Raw genomic sequence first — 20,958 nt, 5'->3', positions numbered from 1 at the left:
AACCACAGAAACATGAGGGCAGAAAATGACTGTTTGGCCTATCTAGGCTGCCCATCCACCCAACTAATTTAGCTTTGTAATTTACATCATTCCCTCAGAGATCCCTTGTATTTATCCCATGCTTTCTTGAATTCAGATACTTTGTCTCTACCACCTCCACTGGGAGGCCTTTCCATGCATCCACCATCCACTCTATAAAGAAATTATTTCCTAAGATTACTTCTGAGTCTACCCTCTTCCAACCTCATCCTATGACCTCTTGTTCTAGAGCCTCCCTTTCTGCTGAAAGAGGCTCGCTTCCTCTACATTGAAACCTTGGAATTACCGTATTTTTTGCACTATAAGACGCACCTGACCATAGGACGCACCTAGGATTTAGAGGAGGAAAATTAAGAAAAAAAAAATTCTGTCCCCATGATGGGCTCTGTACGGAGCTCCCCCCTGGTGGCAGTCCGTGAGATTTATTTTGTTTTGTTTTTTATAGTAAGGCAGAGAACATCCACACAGGTACTCACACTCACTGGTTTTCTGTCCCTCACATACATATATAGGCTCTTTCACACTCACTAGCTCTCTCCCCCACTCAACTCACTGGCTCTCCCTCACATATACACATACCCACAGACAATCACACACTCAGGCTCTCTCCCTCATACACACAGCTCTCTCACACCAGTTATTTTAAACTTTCATGACTGCTCCAAAGTTCAATAATAAATAGTCAGGGCTATATTACCTTGATTAGGAGAGCAATTGCTCCTAATATTTCAACAGGTAGCCACTTAATCAGCACAGGCAGTAATTCTATTTGCTGGTCTGTGTCATGTGTCCTCCATCCCAGGCAGTATACCACCCCCATGACCCTCCAATACATCCAAACAAATTAGAAGGAAATGGCACCAACCACAAACCACAAGGAGTGAAGTTCTTACTTTGGACTGCAAGTGAGGTCAACAATTGACCATGTATCGTCCTCCGCCGGCAGAGCCCAAGCTCCCCGCCAGTTCCGGGGTGCATCTCTCTGCTAGATCGACGTGGCACAGGTCAGACATCGCCTGTTTGAACCACGTGGGCTACGGAGGCCCCTCCAATTCAAACAGCTCCCTGCCAGTCTGCTGTTCCCGGGGTGCATCTTGCTGTGAGGGTCGGCGCGGCACAGGTCAGACATCACCTGTTTGAACCGCGTGGGCTACGGAGGCCCCTCCAAACAGCTCCCTGCCGGTCTGCTGTTCCCGGGGTGCATCCCACTATGAAGGCCAGCGCGGCGCAGGTCAAATGCCAGCCGTCTGAACTGGAGGGGCCTCCATAGCCCACGCAGTTCAAACAGCTGATGTCTGACCTGCGCTGCGCTGACCCTTGCAGCAAGATGCATCCTGGGAACAGCAGACCGGCAGGGAGCTCAAGTTCCGCTGGCAGAATACAACACACCTACAATACCATGCTGATTGGGCAAAGTTGGGAGGAGGCGGGGGACAGCGCGCGAGAGGGAGAGATGCTGCATTCACTCCATAAGACGCACCCACATTTTCTCCCCATTTTTGGGGGGAAAAAAGTGCGTTTTATGGAGTGAAAAATACGGTATTTAAATGTCTTTCCCTCTTGCTTTTCCACTAGGGCAGAGCTTTCCAAAGTGTGTGTCGCGACACTTTAGTGTGTCGCCTGCAGTGTACCGGTGTGTCGCGCAAGCCGGGTGCACGTGATGGGGCGGAGCAAGTGGTATACCGAGGAGAGGTCAGGGATAGCCAATGCGGCCGCCGGTGGACCTCATCCCACTGGCGGCTGAGTAGTGAAGTATCACTGTGCTGTGCCGGAGACACACAGCAGGAAGATCGGCAGGGCTGTGGTGGAGCTCACGTCACCACGGCCCAAAGAAAAAGGTCATTCTAAATGTGCAGGTGCTCCTCCTTCTTCCTGTCCACGCGGCTCCGGAAGAAAAATGTTGCCGGAGCCGCGTGGGCAGGAAGGAGGAGGAGCATCAGCCATGTGCAGAAGAGGAGCAGCGTTGTTTGCAGCGGGCTGAGAAGAGGAGGAGGCCCGGTAGCAGGGCCGCCACCGCGGATCGGCCCAAGAAGATCAGGGCTGCCGCCGCCGATCGGCCCGAGAAGATCAGGGCCGCTGCAGAGCCCATCCTGCAGCAACCCGTGAAGAGGAGGCCCAGAGGTAAGAGAGAGGCTGAGGGCCCATAGAGTGTGTGTATGAGATGAGTTGAGAGATTGTGTGTCTGTGTGTGAGAGTGAGTTGAGAGACTGTGTGTGGGAGTGAGGACCTGAATGTTTGCAGAGACAGCATGTGAGAGCCTGTGTGGTGAGAGAGAGACAGCATGTGACAGTGAGAGCCTGTGTGTATGAATGATTGTATGAGAGAGAGCATGTGACAATGAGAGCCTGTGCTTGAGCAAGACAGCATGTGGGAGTGAGAGAGAGCCTGGGTGTGTGAGAGTGACACAGCATGTGCAAAAGAGAGACTGGGTATGAATGATTGCATGAGAGAGAACATGTGAGAGTGAGAGAGAGAGTGTGTGTGTGTGTGTGTGTGTGTGTGTGTGTGTGAGTGTGAGAGAGAGAGAAAGCATGTGAGAATGAGAACCTGACTGTGTGTTTGAGGGAAGAAGATAGATGGAAAGAAAAGAAATAGAAAAAAGACAAAATGAAAGGAATTGGCAAAAAAATAAGAAAGGGAAGGTGGAACAAAAAAGCCTGTGACCAACCGATTAGAAAATTAAGATCAGACAGCAAAGGTAAAAAAAAAAATAATTACTTTTTACTGATTGGCACATGTAATCTTTGGTAATGTGCAAGAGTAGCACTTTCTCTATGCAGATCTCACAATGTACGAGATCAACATGGAGGAAGTGGAAACCCATGGGGCCTGCACAGAGAAGGCAGCAGAATGGGCTTCAGTGTCAGCAGCAATCAGCGCTTCCCCAATAGCCATGCTGCAGCAGTGACAATGGCAGCAGAGGAATGAGAGAGGCTCCGAGGTTGCTGGCAAAAGAAAGAGAGGGGGCCTGCCTTTAGTATGTGCATGTGTATGAATGGGAGTCTGCCTAGGGGTGTATGTGTGTGAATGCATGGGTGCCTGCCTGAGGGTGTGTCTGTGTATGAGAATGAATGGGTGTCTTCCTGGGGTTTGTATGTGTGAGAATAGGTGCCTGCCTGTGTGTGGTGTGTGTGTGTGAGAATGAATGTGTGCATGCTTGGGGGATGGAAAGGGAGTGCTGTGAAAATGAATGGGAGCTTGCCTGGGTGTGTGTGTTTGTATGTATGTGAGAGAGCCAGAGAGAGTGAGAGCATGAGTGTGTATGAGAAAATCCAGGTGAGTAAGAGTTTGTGGGTAGGGGGGGGTGTGTGGAGGGGGAGAGAATGTCTTAGAGCCTGAGAGTGTGTCATTGTCTGTGAGAGTGAGAGGTTATGGTGGGTATAAGAGCATGAATGTGTATGTATGTGACAGTGTATGTGTGAGAGAGAATGGACATGTGAGTATGTGTGAGAGAGAGAGAGAGGATAACCTCCTAATCCTTGACAATATCAGGGTGACTGGAAATCAAGAGCTCCCACGTATGGACAGCAGGGGCTTTTTAAAATCCTTATTAGTTTTAATTATTGGGTGTTATTTGATATTTGTGCTGTTTTGAAATATTTTATTGGTGTTTGTAAAAAATGTATATGATTTTAATTAATAGAAATTCTATTTATCAGTTGTTTTAAAATATTCTTTTATTAGTATGGTTTTACTATTATAACTGATGCTTTGTTTCTTGATTTTATTTGTTTTATGAGGAATGGTGGTTCTATTTTTCCATTGTTAATACACAGAGTCTGGCTTCTTGGGGTTTCCATTTCAGTTTTTGTCTAATTTTTGCTCCTTTATTTTGTATTCTGTATTTGGTGAGGGTCTGTCTCTGCTCTGTGTGTGTGACCATGAATAGAGATTCTGCTACCATAGGGATCTATAGCAATCTGGTTTGTTTTGTTTCCTCAGTAGGTGGTGTATTGGTATTCTAGGACCCAGCGTAATATTTACCCTTGCTTTTTCACAGGTAGGGTTATTGTTGTTTGAGTCCTTGGTGTTATTACTGCTATGTTACAATGGGATTGCGGTATAGATTTTGAGTGTCTTTTTTGCGGGGTTTTGTGTTAGTTCACAGAGTTACAGAACTAGAGGTGCAGGATTTATATTGGCATTCTGTCCCTTCCTATAAATTCCAGACTTCACTCTCATAGCCACATAGAATTAGTTGAATGAGGCTATCAAATAATTTTATAGTGTGAAACTGGCCAGCTTTTTAAAATTACGCAGAATACCCTTTGGACTTTTTTATTAACACCAAATATTCAAAAGCTGTGTTCATCCCATCAAGCTCATATCTCATTAAAGAGGTAAATTGAATAACACAAAAACTTTGTTTTATTATTGTTACTCATAAATTATAAAAATAACATTAATCTTGGAATATTAGATATTTTTAATATAAATGAAAGGTTTTCACAAGATAGGTTGTGTCGTGAAACATTTTATTATGTATATATTTAAGGAAACATACATAAATTGTCAAAATACATTTCATTCGTTTAACCTTTAACCTCTGGTTTGCTAGTAGAGTGAATTACTGTGTCACGAAATTATGTTTGTCTAAAAAGTGTACAATCAGAGGTCCTATACGCAATACTGTATGTATGTATGTATGTATGTATGTATTAGAGGAGGATGATTTATATTGAATGTGTTTAATAAAAAAAGATTCATTTGTAGAATACAGTATTGCGTATAGGACCTCTGATTGTATATTTTATCTTTGATATAGACGGAGGCACTGCACTGTTTTAGTGTACCTGTCTAAAAAGTGTGTCATCAACATTAAAAGTTTGGAAAGCTCTGCACTAGGGTATACATGTTTAGATCTTTAAGTCTGTCCCCATATGCTTTTGAATGAAGACCACTGACAATTTTAGTAGCCACACTCTGGAGTGATTCAACTCAACTTACATCCAGTATTTCAAATGAGCTCTCCTCAGGTACCTATACAGGGGCAATAGCACCTCCCTTTTTCTGCTGACAATTCCTCTCCCTTTGCAATCAAGCATCTTTCTGGCTATTGCCATCACTTTATCCAACTGTTTGGCTACCTTAAGGTCATCAGACACAATTGTCCCCAGATCTTATTCCCTTTATGCTTAGAAGAATTTCACCTCCAATGCTGTACCTTTCCCTTTGATTTATTCATCCTAAATGCATTACTCTGCATTTTTTAGCATTAAATCTTAGCTGACAGACCCTAGACCAGTGGTCCCCAAACCTGTCCTGGAAGGCCACCAGCCAGTCGGGTTTTTGGGATATTCACAATGAATACGCATGAGAGAAAATTTGCATGTTATGGAGGCAGTGCATGCAAATTTTCTCTCATGCATATTCATTGAGGATATCCCAAGAACCCGACTGGCTGGTGGCCCTCCAGGACAGGTTTGGGGACCACTGCCCTAGACCATTCCTTGAGTTTCATTGTTTTCCACACCTTCCTGGCTGTCCTACCCATTGCTTATTTTGGTATCATCAGCAAAAATACAAACCTTTGACAATCCTTGTTAGATCATGCACAATAATGTTGAAAAGAACTAGTCCAAGGACCGATCCCTGAGGCACACCGCTAGTAATCCCCCCTCCCCCTTCAGAGAAAACTCAATTTACCACTACCCTTTGTTGCCTCCCACTAATTCTTGCTCCCATACCAAGGGCATTCAATTTATTTATAAGTTACCGATGCAGAACACTTACTGAAATCCAAGTACACATCTAGCTCTCTCCTTTGATCCAGCTCTCTGGTCACACAATCAAAGAAATTGATCAGATTCATCTGACAATATTTACCTCTGGGTAAAACCATGCTGTCTCGGATTTTGCAGAATGGTTGGTTTTCAGAATCTGCACTATCCTCTCTTTTAGCAGCAATTCCATTAATTTGTTCACCACAGAGGTCAGACAAACTGGTCTGTAGTTCCCAACCTCCTCACTTCATCTTTTATGATCAAGAACAATATCCGCCCATCTCCAGTCCTCCAGAACTACTCTCGACTCTAAAGAAGCATTGAAAAGATCAGCCAGTAGAGCTGCTAGGGCATCTCTAAGTTCCCTTAGTACCCTCTGATGTATCCCAACCTGCCCCACTGCCCTATCTACTTTAAATTCAGTTAGCATCTCACGAACACACTTTTCTGATAATTGACTGAGATTAATCTCACTTCAATTTTATTTGTGTTTGTTTTATGTGGGTCTGCTTCTGGCCCTTCCACACTGAACAAAAATATTTGTTAAACAACTTTTCTTTTACCTCATCAGTCTCTAAATTTTCCTTCCTTTCACTTCCGAGTCTTCCAATGCCACTTTTGCACTTCCATCTATCACTAACATATCTAAAAAAAAAAAAAAAAGTATTGTCTCCCCTTTTTACCATGTTTGTTATTTTTTCTTCCATTTGAATCTGTGTATTCCTTACTATCGTCCATGCTTTTCTTAGCTTTTCCAGATGTTGCCTCCTGTCTTCCTCTTTCTGTGATCTCTTGTAGCTTATGAATGCTAACCTTATCACCCTTACATTTTTAGGTACTACTTTAAAAAACCATGGCAGCTTTGTTTTTTTCTCTTACCTTTATTTATTTTCCTAACAAAATATGGTAGTTAGTTGCCCTTATATCTCCTTTTACTTTTTCCCACTGCTCTACTACTTCCCCCTGATTTTCCCAAGCAGCCAATGACTCCTTGAGATACTCCCCTATTTTAAGAAAATTAGTTTTGCTTAAGTCTAGGATCTTCAACTTTATTTATTTCTAAATTATTTTAAATCACTAAAGCAGATAGATCTGGTCAGAGTGGTGTACATTAGGGATGTGCAGACAAAAAGTTTTTGTTGCGTTTGTGATACGTTGTCGTTGAGGGTCGATTCCGTTGAATATGGAAGTATGGAGAATTCCATAAGTTGTCGATCTGTCCATACGTTTCCCGGTTCCCTAAATAAAAATTTTAACCCCCCACCCTCCTTAATCCCCCCCCCCAAGACTTACCAAAACTCCCTGGTGGTCCAGCGGGGAGTCAGGAAGCCATCCCTGCACTCGTTTGCAATTTCCTCACGGCGCCGATAGCCTGTGTCACAGGGGCTGCCGATGCCATTGGCCAGCCCCTGTCACATGGTCACCGGCGCCATCTTGTACTCCTACCACATGATATAATGATTCAGAACTTTGGTTCATTTAGCCATTCCCAGAATCCTTAGCAGGCTGCTTCAGACTGAAACTGCTGAGATACAGTGAATTTCTGACTGACCTCAGATTCAAGACTTTGGAAAACATCTGAGAAACCTGTAGGCTCGGCAAAGCCTATAATTAAAGGCCAGGAGGTCATCAATGGCAATATCTAAACCATAATACAAGGACCATAATACAAGCTTGGTTCTCACAGAAACAATAATACAAGCTTGGTTCTCACAGATTCCTATCTCGACTGACAGAAGCCAGGTGAACGGAAGATTGCAGGTGAACTGGAGATTCCCGGAGGTCAAGACTAATTAAAGGCTTGGAACCAACAATAGAACACAGACCAATCTATTTACAAAACACAGAAGATCACAAGAAAATATAGTGCATCAAAGAATTGCTAAGACGGTGGGAGGAGGTTGTTTGTCAGGCCAGAAAAGTTCAGTTTATGACACGGTCATATTGCGCAAAGGATCCTCTCACAAGCATTTTCTATGTATGGGTTAAACTATAAAATAACAGCTTGTACTAAAGATTGCAAGACACAGTGTTGCTATGCCCATCTTGAAGGATAGCTCCTGTGCTTCCAAAGATATGAAATATTAAAATTATATTTGTTCTAAAATTCTGAGTCATATCTTTGTTTAAAAAAGTGCTGACAAGCGTCTTATGAAAGTCTAATATTTAGACACACGTGACAGGTAGGTCATGTGGCAGGAGGTCGCTCCGGGACCCCCGTTGGACCCAACCGGAACTTTTGGCCAGCTTGGGGGGGTCAGGAGGCCACTCAAGGGAGAACCAAGAGCACCAGATCTTGGTTCTCCCTTGAGTGGCTCCTGCGCTGGCAAGGGCAGTTCTGTGAGACCAGCTCTAGTTCCTTCTGGGCTTGGTCTGGGGATCTGGCTGCTTTTTCTTGGGTGGAATTTTTTCAAGGCTTACAAGCCTTTCTTCAGGTACAGTCCTCCATTTCCCCCATTTCTGTCTGGTTGGACCCTCAGCCGGTGGCTCCTACCTCTTCCAGTACTAAGCTTATGCACCGGGCTTCGCCTCAGCTCCCTGCGGGTGTTCCCAACAGGAATCCGGACAGCACTAATGAGGTTGATCTTTATTCCCTGAAAAATGGGGAAATTCCTCCAGGCTGGAACCGTATCAAACCATGTTGCAATTCTTTCTTAGAGAGGAACTGCCAGCCCTGATTTCACAGACCTCGAAACAGCTGGGTGTTCCTGGTTCGGATGCTAATGTCAGAACCGAGGAAGAATCCCATTTTGGTTTCCTTACGTAAAGCCTCTTGTTTTCTTTCTCCGCTGATGAATGACATCCAGGAATTGATTGATCTGGAACAAGATGCCCCAGAGGCAACATTTTAAAGGGGTTGGACACTGAAAAGCCTGTACACCCTGGATCCGGCTGTGAGAGAGCGTTTTCCCCCAAAGTGAATGCTATGATATGTGCCGTGTCTAAGTGGACTATCCCTGAAGAGGGAGGAGAGGCCTTGAAGGATGTACATAATAGAAGGATTGAGGTTATTCTTAAGCAAGCCTTTTGAGGCAGTGACGATGAATTTACAGATTGCCTCCTATTGCGCCCTAGTAGCGAGATCTTGTCTGCTTCTCTCTCAGGAGGTTGATGAGTCTGGAGGGAATTCCAGAGCAGTTATGGAGCCTGCTGCCACCTTTTTAGCAGATGCAGACTACGATTTGGTCCAGATCTTGGCCAGAGAAGGGGCTTCGGTGATAGCAGCCAGGCATCAACTCCAGTTGTGAAATTGGTCAGCTGACACAGGTTCCAAAGCCAATCTTATCAAGATGCCCTTTAAAGGCTCACTCTTGTTTGGGAGGGAGCTGGAGAAACCGGCCAGTAAGTGGGGTGACTCTCTGGTGCCTCGGTTATTGGAGGATAAGAGAGTTACAGCTGGTATGAGAGGTAGTTTCTGGGGTTCCAGGCATTTTCGTCCCTACAGAGGGACAATCTTTCAGTAGGTCTCAGTCCTTTCGTCCCCAGATGCAATGTAGACTTGAGATAGCCACTGCTTATAAGATAGAAGGATTGGACCTATTATTTGGAATCATACCAATTACCTGACTTGGATTGGCCACTGTTGGATACTGGGCTTGATAGACTTTTGGTCTGACCCAGTATGGCATTTCACATGTTCTTATGCCTCTATTGTCGCAGGCATTTTATGTCTGGTATGTGACAAAAATGTGAAGGTTTGAATTTGTTTATGAGACTTGATCCTGTGGGGTCTTCCAGATCTGCAGAGCGGAGTAGGTAAGCAATTCGCTCTCAACCCGTGCACTTTCAGGCCTCCTTAGCCCTGCACTATGAGGACTCTGTTTCAGGGGAGCTGGGGCTTTTTGCTCTCTCCCCTCAGGGGGTTGTCACACTGGAGGCACCTTGGGAGTTGTCAGCCATGCCCCAGAGTATGCTTTCAGTTAAATCAATGTTGGTCATGCACCAGGCCTTCTGTAAGCATGGTTTCTCCTGCCTTTGGACCTGGCTATCTGGTAAAGCACAAGTGTGTGGCTCTGAAGTGATCAGGAGCAATCCTTGGGGGCTTTGATTTCCTATCCTCATTGATGTCTTAGAGGTCCTCTTGAAGCATGACATCTGGCATGATTCAGATTCTGAGAGTCTATCAGATTTGCCAGAAGAGAAGTATTTGTCCGAAGGGTGAGGGTTCCTTGGTCATACTTTTCCATAAGGAGGAGTTTTCTGTCATTATTACTCAGGTGGTTACCTCCAATAAAGGAGGTAACCTTCTTGAGCGCACCAAATCTCAGAGATATGTGCACAAATTGGGCCGGCATGCGCTGAGCGGATTTACAAGGCCGTGAGAGGATGCACATATCTCCCACTGCGTGCACAAGGAAAAGTTTGCAAAAAGAGGCAGGGAGTGGGCGTGGTATAGGCAAGGCATATCAGGGAAGGCAAAGAAATGTAAATACTTACACGCTCAAGCTGGGGTCCCATGCCGTGTAACTTTAATACTACTATGGATGGTGTATAAGTAATAAAACAAAAAACTCTAGGCTAATTAGCAGGAGTTTAAGGGTTGGGGCTAACAAGAGGAAGGGAGGCTATTAAATTAGAGGGGGGGGGGTTGCAAGTTCTATCCCTATATTGGGTGAACTGGGAATAAACTGGGAAAATGACAACTAGCATTGCCACACGTCCTTTATAAAAAATTCCGCCACTTATGTGGTAGAAGCAGCATTTGTGTGCACATGCGCATGTTCATTTAAAACTGCACACACATGTAGAGGCATCCAGGCTATTTTATATCATTTGCACATATACACGCTCATAAAATGGACGCATCTTTGGATGTGAGCTGGCAAACGCAATCTGTTTAAAACTTACCGTCAGGGTTGTGGACTCTGAGGAAGACCCTGATTTGAAGGGATCCAGAAGCTAAAGGCCTTTTCTTTTCATAAAGCTCTGAAGTGCATGGTTTTGAATAAAAACAAGGGGAGTTCAAGGTGGCAGCCCTCTTTTCTAAAATATCCATGTATGTGCATTGATAAATTTCATTCTAATAAGTGTGTTTTTTAACCCTCCACAACTTACATTTGGCAACTGCGATGCCAAGTCTGTTAGGGTTGCTGTAACAAATAAATGCGAAGCTTGGCAATGTGGTCAAGTTGTTTTGTTTATACTAAGCGAAGGCTCTTTTATACTCTAAGGTATGAAAAGCTCTTTCTTCATCATAGACATGCAGCCTCAGAAAAAAGGTAGATACAAAAAGCAGAAACAGCATCTGATGGAGAATTTCAGGTGAGTGGAAAAGACTACCCTCTCATGGAAAAATTTGTATGGCATATGGCAGACACGAGCTTGGAACTTGACGACTCCTATAGTGGAGGTAACTGTGATAAAGAACATTATTTTCCAGGTCAGGAACCTAAAGGAAAAAAAGTCTGTAGCAGCCTGAAAGTTGACTTCATAAAGTTGAGAAAGGACAACATGCAAGGCCCACAAAAGTGGAGGTTTTCAGGTCAGTGGCTTAATGCAGTACAGGACTTTCATAGATCTTGATAACAGTGAGTAGAGATGGGTTTATCATGCACTTGAACATAGTAAGCTGCTAAGATGCTGAGATGTACATTTATTGACGATGTGGCAAGACATTAGACAAAGTAGGAGGAAGTATGTTATCAAGTACTTAGGCTCACAAGAAAATGGGTCAAAGGTTTTGTGCTAGCACCATTGGGAATATTCAATCCATTTGAAGGCAGAGCTCTTTCTGGTGAACAGTTCTCTAATTGGAACCAAAATGTCTTCAATCACTTGAGGCAAAGACGGATGAGCAATTACTGAGTGTTCAATATCCCAACCGTTAGACCAGAGCTTTCCAAACTTTTCATGTTGGGTGACACACTTTTTAGACAAACATAATTTCACGACACAGTAATTCAGTCTACTAGCAAACCAGAGGTTAAAGGTTAAATAAACGAAATGTATTTCAACAATTTATGTATGTTTCCTTAAATATATACATAAATAAAATGTTTCACGACACGACCTCTCTCATGAAAACCTCTCATTTATATTAAAAATATATAATATTCCAAGATTAATGTTATTGTTATAATTTGAGTAACAATAATAAAACAAATTGTCCCCTCCACTCATCTCTCTCCCCCCAAGCACGACTGCCCTCCCAAGCACGTTTGTCCCCCACACACTCATCTCTCCCCCCCCAAGCACGTCTGTCTCCCACACACTCATCTCATCTCTCTCCCCCCCAGCACATCTGTCCCCTACACACTCATCTCATCTCTCTCCCCCCAGCACGTCTGTCCCCCACACACTCATCTCATCTCTCTCCCCCCCCAGCACATCTGTCCCCTACACACTCATCTCATCTCTCTCCCCCCAGCACGTCTGTCCCCCACACACTCATCTCATCTCTCTCCCCCCAGCACGTCTGTCCCCCACACACTCATCTCATCTCTCTCCCCCCCCAGCACGTCTGTCCCCCACACACTCATCTCATCTCTCTCCCCCCCCCAGCACGTCTGTCCCCCACACACTCATCTCATCTCTCTCCCCCCCAGCACGTCTGTCCCCCGCACACTCATCTCATCTCTCTCCCCCCCCAGCACGTCTGTCCCCCGCACACTCATCTCATCTCTCTCCCCCCCAGCACGTCTGTCCCCTACACACTCATCTCATCTCTCTCCCCCCCAGCACATCTGTCCCCCACACACTCATCTCATCTCTCTCCCCCCAGCACAACTGTCCCCCCACACTCTCATCTCTCTCCCCCCCAGCACGTCTGTCCCCCACACACTCATTTCATCTCTCTCCCCCCCAGCACATCTGTCCCCCACACACTCATCTCATCTCTCTCCCCCCAGCACATCTGTCCCCCACACTCTCATCTCTCTCCCCCCCAGCACATCTGTCCCCCACACACTCATCTCATCTCTCTCTCCCACCCCAGCACATCTGTCCCCCACACTCATGTACCTCTTCTTTTTGATTGTTGCCAGTTAAGTGCTTCACTCCCTTCAGGGTTCAAGCCTGCCATGGTGCAAAACACCTTCCATGATCACCAGACACTGTTGCTTGCAGTCAGTACTCCTCGTGGCCAGGCCTCATCGGCAGCAGCAGCCAATGACAAGGACAGCTGGGCTCAAGTCCCACACACTAAGCCCAAATTAAAAAAACCACGATTGACAGCAAAAATCGCCCAATAATAAGCAACCCATGAATCGCTAGGAAAAAAAAGCTCAAACTCGCGTCAGAGTTGACAGGGCTTGCGCGACACACCTGCACACTGCAGGTGACACACTAACAAGTCGTGACACACAGTTTGGAAAGGTTTGAATGATAGGGTCTGTTCCAAGATATATGAGGACACTGCAGGAAAGTTGCACGAGATATGCAAAGCATGTCTGTCTGGGCCACTCTGGAGTTACGAAAATCAAAATCAAGCACCGTCTCTTGCAGCAGCTTTTGCACTGCTCTAGCAATCAGCAGTATTGGTGAAAAAGCCCATGTGAGTCTTTTCTCTTGATTGAGGAGATAAGCATCCTGAGCCAATCTAAGATTGGTGGGTAGTATTGCAGAAAATAGATCTAGTTTTCTGTTCTGCTCTGATGCAAACAGGTCAATCAACATCCAACCCCCTAAATCAACTAATTTGTTGGCTATTGAGTGTCACAAGAACCTCTCGACTGAATACTCTGCTGAGGCAATCTGCCAACATGCTAAAGATTCCAGGAACAAAAGGTGGACTGTAGAACAAGCGAATGTCACATAGGGGTTTAGTCATCAGTGTAACTCTCGCCTTAAAAACCTGGTTTGTGGTTGATAATGGTTGGGTCATCTGACCCCACTGACAGCAGAGACCCCAGTGTAGATAATGGGTATGAAGGCAGGTCAGTGGGACCATGTGTAATGGCTGCCACCATATGACCTGATGCAATGAGAACTTATCTATTAAGTTCACTTAGAGAATAGCCACTGCCATTAGCAATGGTTACATGGAATGGACTTAGTTTTTGGGTACTTGCCAGGTTCTTATGGCCTGGATTGGCCACTGTTGGAAACAGGATGCTGGGCTTGATGGACCCTTGGTCTGACCCAGTATGGCATTTTCTTATGTTCTTACGTTGAAAGGTCAGTAGTTTGTGTATGAGCAATATCATAGTGTACACTCTATCCCTCGCCACCCTCTCCTTCAGCTAGCGTATCCATGCGCCAATGGATTTCATCCTCTGAGCAAGACAACTAAAATTTTAAAAGGATTTTGAAAAAAATATCTGGAGAAACTGAGTACATTACATATATATGTGTTATGCTCAGACAAAAAATGACTGAAGAGGATCACAAGGTAACTCCTGCACATGCTCAAAGTTCTACTCTACTAGCTAAAAGAGACTGTTGCAATCGGCGGTCCGACGCCCTCACCTCCGGTCCCAGCCCGACGCAGCTAACCGGCAAATGCAGCAGGATGCCACTATTACTCACAGCAGGGACACTGCCGACAATTCTGGGTGCAGCACATCTTCCTTAGGTATGCATGAGAACCTTCTTTCTATATTTAAGGGGACCATGTCAGTAAAGCCCCACAGCCCCTCTTGATGACATCAGTGATGCTGCCCTAAATAATGGGCAATTATCCAGCAGCAAGATACCTCAGCAACAGGTCTCCCTATGTCCAAGCAGTGTGAGTTGCCTCTCCAGTGTCCTTCGTCCTTGTCTTCAGTCCTGTGGTCCTAGTCCTTTCCAGCTTCCGTGATCCTTCTTCGGTTCTTCAGTGTGCCTTACCTCCTGTGCTGCTCCTCGCTCTCCTGCACTGCCTATTTATCCCTCCTTTCCTACAGACAGCTACGAGATACTTGACCTTGATCTGATTCCCGGACATTCTTGATAGTTACTTGCCACTGATCACTACCAGACTCCTGGACCTTCCTGACCGCCGCATATCCCCAACCATAGCCCGCCACCAAATATGCTCACCCTCTCTTACTCTGACCCTGCTACATCGACAGATATCTCCACAAGCAGAGGGCCCAGTACCCAAAGGCTCAACCTGAGGGGGAACATGGGCTAGTAAAGGCGTAGCTCCAGTTGGGCCTCTGCAGGGCTACTCCCCCTCATCCCAAGGGTCCATGCTCATAACAAGAAACAAATACATTCATTGGCGCCGGACGATGTCATCCACATATAATAGCCAATTCAACCTGCTTATCTATTGAAAATGTTGCAATATTTTTCATTCTTGTTTAGATTAATACTATCAAGATATCCTACTTAACAAGAAATATGACATTATAAAAATAAAAGAAAATCACACCAGCAAAGATAATGGAAGTTAATAACACATAGTAGATATGGTTATTGCTGCATTTAGATTTGTGAAAGAACACCACTACCCTCTTCTGGCTTCAATCTGTACTAACCTGAGCCACATAAAATGTCAACTAAAGAAGAGACAACAGGATCCAACAGCTATAGTCCTCAACAGCCACAGAGACTGGTTTACACGATATGCAGAATGAATAAGCATGGGATATCTGCAGGGGCAGGAAATGCAAAATATTGTAAATGCATATTCATTGTAGATATACTGAAAAACAGACCTCTTTGTGGCTCCTGCAGACCAGCATTGACCACCCCTTGATACATGTCACATGATGTAACGATAAAGTGACCTTCACTTATGATAACATTTATTAATATTTTTCCAATATGAAAGACTAAGGCCTGCAGGGTTTTTGCTTAAGCATGTAAGATTTCTGTAAAGAAAAAACTTGATTATCAGAAAATATATTTCTTGAAAGATGCAAACTGCTACATTGTTTAATTGCTAAGACTCTAGCTATCCAAAACATTTTGTCTTCGACTATAAAAAGATTAATTAAATTCCTTTTCTTTCTACAGAACTGCTCTATGTACAAACCTGTACTCTAGAAAGCCTGTGTTGCAAAATAAAATTAGATGTTTCCAGACTGAACAAGACACAGTTGCTCCTGTCAAAAGATAGTGCAATTAAAATAACTCCGATCTGTTTGCAGAAACAAAAATACCTTTGCACACAGTGTGGGTTAGTTTTATTTCCTTTTAAAAACCCGATGTCATTGTGTCATAAATTTACCACCACCTGAAATTACACAGTACCAATATAACCTATGATGATCATCATAGTCAAATTCCATGACAAATTTTGACAGCAAAGCATAACTGAACTAACCACAATGGTTTAATGATTAGCAAGTTCTGCAGTTAATGATCACAAGGACTTCCTGTACATGAACAGACAACGTCAAAACACTACAGACAAAAAAAGGCAGACAGTTACTGTGCAGCAAAGTTTTACCACCAGGTCTGGTAGTCATATTATATGGCTCTCTTTTGTCTTTATGATATATAATGTGAAAAAGTCAGGTGTTTTTCTTTCCAAATGAGATATCCTGAAACTTTCCATAGGGAAAAAACAAACAAACAAAATATTAATACAGAAAGTGAAGCCTCCAAAGCACTTTGGGCCCAGTTAATCAAGGTCTTTTGCCATAGACACCGAGCAGGGGAAAAGGCCTCGAGCATAGCAGACCTGTTTATGGATAAATGTCACTTTTACAGACCAGCTGTTATGGATTTATGTTCTGCTTTTTAGTATTTCCCTTTCTGCAAAAGGCTTACAATTTGGTTCTTATAAATGAGGCAAGGGAGGGTAAAGTAACTTAACCAAGGTCACAAGGAGCAGTAGTGGGATTCAAACCCTGATTTCCCTGATTCATAGCCCGCTGCTGGTTAAAAGACAGGAAACAGAGAGCAGGATTAAATTGACAATTTTCTCAGTGGAAAAGGGTAACAGTGGAGTGCCTCAGGGATCTGTACTGGGACCCGTGCTTTTCAATATATTTATAAATGATCTGGAAAGGAATACGACGTGTGAGGTTATCAAATTTGCGGATGATACAAAATTGTTCAGAATAGTTAAATCACAAGCAGACTGTGATACATTACAGGAGGACCTTGTGAGACTGGAAAATAGAGCATCCAAATAGCAGATGAAATTTAATGTGGATAAGTGCAAGGTGATGCATATAGGGAAAAATAATCCATACTGTAGTTACACGATGTAGGTTCTATATTAGGAGCTACCACCCAGGAAAGAGATCTAGGCATCATAGTGGATAACACATTGAAATCGTTAGTTCAGTGTGCTGCAGCAGTCAAAAAAGCAAACAGGATGTTAGGAATTATTAGAAAGGGAATGGTGAATAAAACAGAAAATATCATATTGCTCCTTGAATACTGTGTACAATTCTGGTCGCCACATCTCAAAAAAGATATAGTTGCGATGGAGAAGGTACAGAGAAGGGCAGCAAAAATGATAAAGGGGATGGAACAGCTCCCCTATGAGAAAAGGCTGACGAGGTTATGGCTGTTCAGCTTGGAGAAGATATGGCTGAGGGGGGATATGATAGAGGTCTTTAAAATCATGAGCGGTCTAGAAAGGGTAAATGTGAATCGGTTATTTACTCTTTCGGATAATAGGACTAAGGGCCACTCCATGAAGTTAGAATGTAGAACATTTAAAACTAAATCGGGGAAAGTTATTTTTCACTCAATGCACAATTAAACTTTGGAATTTGTTGCCAGCGGATTTGCAGTTTGTAGTGTTAATTAGCTGGGTTTAAAAAAGGTTTGGATAAGTTCTTAGAGGAGAAATCCATTACCAAGTTGACTTAGAAAATAGCCACTGCTATTACTAGCATCAGTAGCATGGGATAGACTTAGGTTTTGGGTACTTGCCAGGTTCTTATAGTCTGAGTTGGCATCTGTTGGAAACAGGATGCTGGGCTTGATGGACCCTTGGTCTGACCCAGTATGACATTTTCATATGTTCTTATGCTCTAACCACTAAGCTACTCCTCCAGCTCTTACTTGTGTACAGCAGCTGGCTGAATTCACTTGGCAGGTCACAAATTCTAAAAGTTTGCATCTCTGCTAAAATGTACCAGTACTTGCCAAGCCAAATGTAGCCGGTGGATTTAATCTGAAAGTGCTGCAAAGCTAAAAGAAACATTAATTGGCATGAAAGGTTCGGCTCAGAATTTAAGTTTATGCTTTTATTACTTAGGTATATGCTGATATAAGTCATTAGAGGTTTATAGCCATGGGAGTCTATAATGAAACACTATATATAACTAATGAAGAAGGGATTACAAGTTATTTATCCAGAATTCCCCTAAATACACAGAAAGAAAACCTTTCCTTATTAATAAAGTCCTAAGAATCCCACAGAAACACATTTTACTTACAATGTTTGTGGGGAGGGGGGTTTATGATTTAGTAGATTAAATATTTGGTCATGCCTTAAGAGATTTCAGCATGCTGTAGTGAGAGTTTCATCATTTTAAAATTTCAAGTCTATGACATCCATTCACTCCTACTTTATGGGCAGAGCAGAAGGTATTAATGGAATGCTTCTAGGGCACTTCCTCAGCACCTTTGATTTCTTTTTCATACTGTACCAAATATTTACTTGAATACCCTATCTTCAGAACAGACTCTTTTCCAACATTCATTATTCAGCAAACCTAATATTTCCTGGGATATTTGGACAGATTTTTACATAGGCAATATAGGCAATTGCTTACAGTGCCAATTTTGAAAGCACCATCTGATGCTTCCGCCAGTACCCGGCCAAGACCTCAAAGCATGCCAGTAAGGATTCAGACAGCATCATGTCCACAATAGAAAGAAAATCAGGGTTGGGCCTGTGAGCCAGTGCATGGGTTCCCATAAAGACAGGAAGTCCATGCAAGAGGAGAGAGCAGGGGCACCCTAGGCTTATGAGTGCATGCCAGCTCACAAACTCCGTGTTGATTTTCTTTCTATTACAACCATATTCTGCAGGACTCTGGTGGAGGGGAGGTCTCTAGAAAAGACCATGGGGAGGAGGAAGAGTATGTAGAAGAGTGAAGACTCATGCTGGGGCTCTACAGAGGCTCCTCGCGCCTTCCACCACATTCCAATCTACATGAAAGTGCCTATGGGTGCCAGAGTTTATAAATTTGGCCCTGTGTCTGAAGCCCAAAAATATCAAGGGTGATCCATCCCTTATGTACAGTTAACCCTGTGGAAATATAAGTTAGCTTTTGATGTACAATTTTCATATAAAAATAAACTAAGTGAAGAAATGCATTTATAGAATGTATGGCAACAATAATAATAGTTCCATTAGTTCAGGGGTGGGCAATTCCGGTCCTCGAGGGCTGCAAACCAGTCGGGTTTTCAGGATATCCTTAATGAATATGCATGAGAGAGACCTGCATACACACTGCCTCAGTTGTATGCAAATCTATTTCATGCATATTCATTAGGGGTATCCTGAAAACCCGACTGGTTTGCAGCCGTCGAGGACCGGACTTGCCCACCCCTGCATTAGTTGATACACAACCTCAGAAAATTTGTATCTAGGAGCCATAGTTTTACTTGCCTGCAAGAAATAAAAACCTTGAACTTAAGTTCTAATGAATATCACTGTATGGATAAAAATGGAGAAACTAATTTGAATGCCAGTCTATCAGATATCATCATCGGTATAGTACCATACAACTCTGACAACTGGTAAGTAGAAATCAAACAGTAAGATCTGTCAAACAGAACATTTTCTTAGCTATCACTGATGCAGTGTTCTGGGCCAACCACTTCATGAGAGGAGAATTGGTAGACAGAAGTCACATTTCAGGAATAGACCACCGCATTAATGACCTTAGGATCAGGATGCTAAGGAAATTCAGAACAATCCAGGCATTTAAGACTAGGGATGTGAATCGTTTTTTGACGATTTAAAACAAATGTCAGATATATTTTAAATCGTCAAAAATCGTTAAGAGTCGTGATACAATAGAAATTCCCCTGATTTATCATGAAAAATCGTAAATCAGGGGAGGGGGAAGGGCGGGGAAACCCGGCACACCAAAACAACCCCTAAACCCACCCCGACCCTATAAAACAAATCCCTTACCTTCCCCCACCCTCCCAAACCCCCCAAAACTTTTTACGAGTACCTGGTGGTCCAGTGGGGGCGCGTGGACCGATCTCCCGCTCTCGGTCCATCGGCGCCATTTTGGCTGCCACTCAAAAATGGCGCCGATGGCCCGATAAAAAAAAACAACCACCCGACCCTTTCAAAATGACCCCTTAGCTTCCCCCACCCTCCCGATCCCCCCAAAACATTTTAAAATTACCTGGTGGTCTAGTGGTGGTCCCGGGAGCAATCTCCCGTTCTCGGGCCGTCGGCTGCCACTCATAAAGATGGTGCCGATGGCCCTTTGCCCTTACCGTATGACAGGGTATCCGTGCTATTGGCCGGCCCCTGTCACATGGTAGGAGCACTGGCTGGCCGTCGACCACCAATAGACCACCAGGTAATTTTAAAATGTTTTGGGGGGATCGGGAGGGTGGGGGAAGCTAAGGGGTCGTTTTGAAAGGGTCGGGTGGGTTTTTTTTTAATCGGGCCATCGGCGCCATTTTTGAGTGGCAGCCAAAATGGCGCCGATGGCCCGAGAGTGGGAGATCGGTCCCCGCGCCCCCACTGGACCACCAGGTACTCGTAAAAAGTTTTGGGGGGGTTTGGGAGGGTGGGGGAAGGTAAGGGGTTAATTTTAAAGGGTCGGGCCTCACCAAAAAAAAAAATAATGATGTGAATCGGAACCAATTCCGATTCACATCACCCACGATTAGATTTTTTTCCCCCTCTAGCCAAACCCGATCGTTAAGACGATCGGGCACACGATTCACATCTCTATTTAAGACATTTGAAGTTAAAATGAGCAGAACTAACATGAATCGATTTAACAGAAGCTTCTTCCCCGTCACCTAATACATCATTCCCAACCCTTCTCACTCTCCCCTTCATAATAAGACTGTAATGTATTCTATGATTAACTTATGTTTTCTAGCAATATCATCTTTTGCTCTGACCTTCTAGTTCAGCTTTCATTCGAGGGAAGGTGTACTCCTGAAAGCAAGCCAAAGAACGTACAAGTTTTGTCCAATAGAAAAGTTTTTTTTTAATTTTTACCTATTATTTCCATGAAAGTTACTGGAATAAAAGGGAAAAATAGATGTGAAAAGAGGCAGTTCTGAGGCAGCATAGGTGCTGACTGATACAAAGATGCTGTGCAGACAAGGGGATGTATGAACATGAGGGTGTGGAAGAAAGAGGCTGAAGACGGTG

The 20,958-nt window shown here is 43.9% G+C and overlaps 1 protein-coding gene across 5 annotated transcripts in view; it reads right to left on the bottom strand.

Moving 5' to 3' along the window:
• SNX7 (sorting nexin 7) overlaps window positions 1–20,958 on the bottom strand; it is a 229,408-nt gene that overhangs the window by 203,018 nt on the left and 5,432 nt on the right. The gene's annotated exons all lie outside the window — the stretch shown is intronic.

The sequence above is a fragment of the Rhinatrema bivittatum genome, chromosome 10 (genome assembly GCF_901001135.1).
Source record: "Rhinatrema bivittatum chromosome 10, aRhiBiv1.1, whole genome shotgun sequence".
Classification (NCBI taxonomy): Eukaryota; Metazoa; Chordata; class Amphibia; order Gymnophiona; family Rhinatrematidae; genus Rhinatrema; species Rhinatrema bivittatum.
Note: the sequence above shows the minus strand (reverse complement) of the source record. Positions and strands in the feature narration are given on the sequence as shown.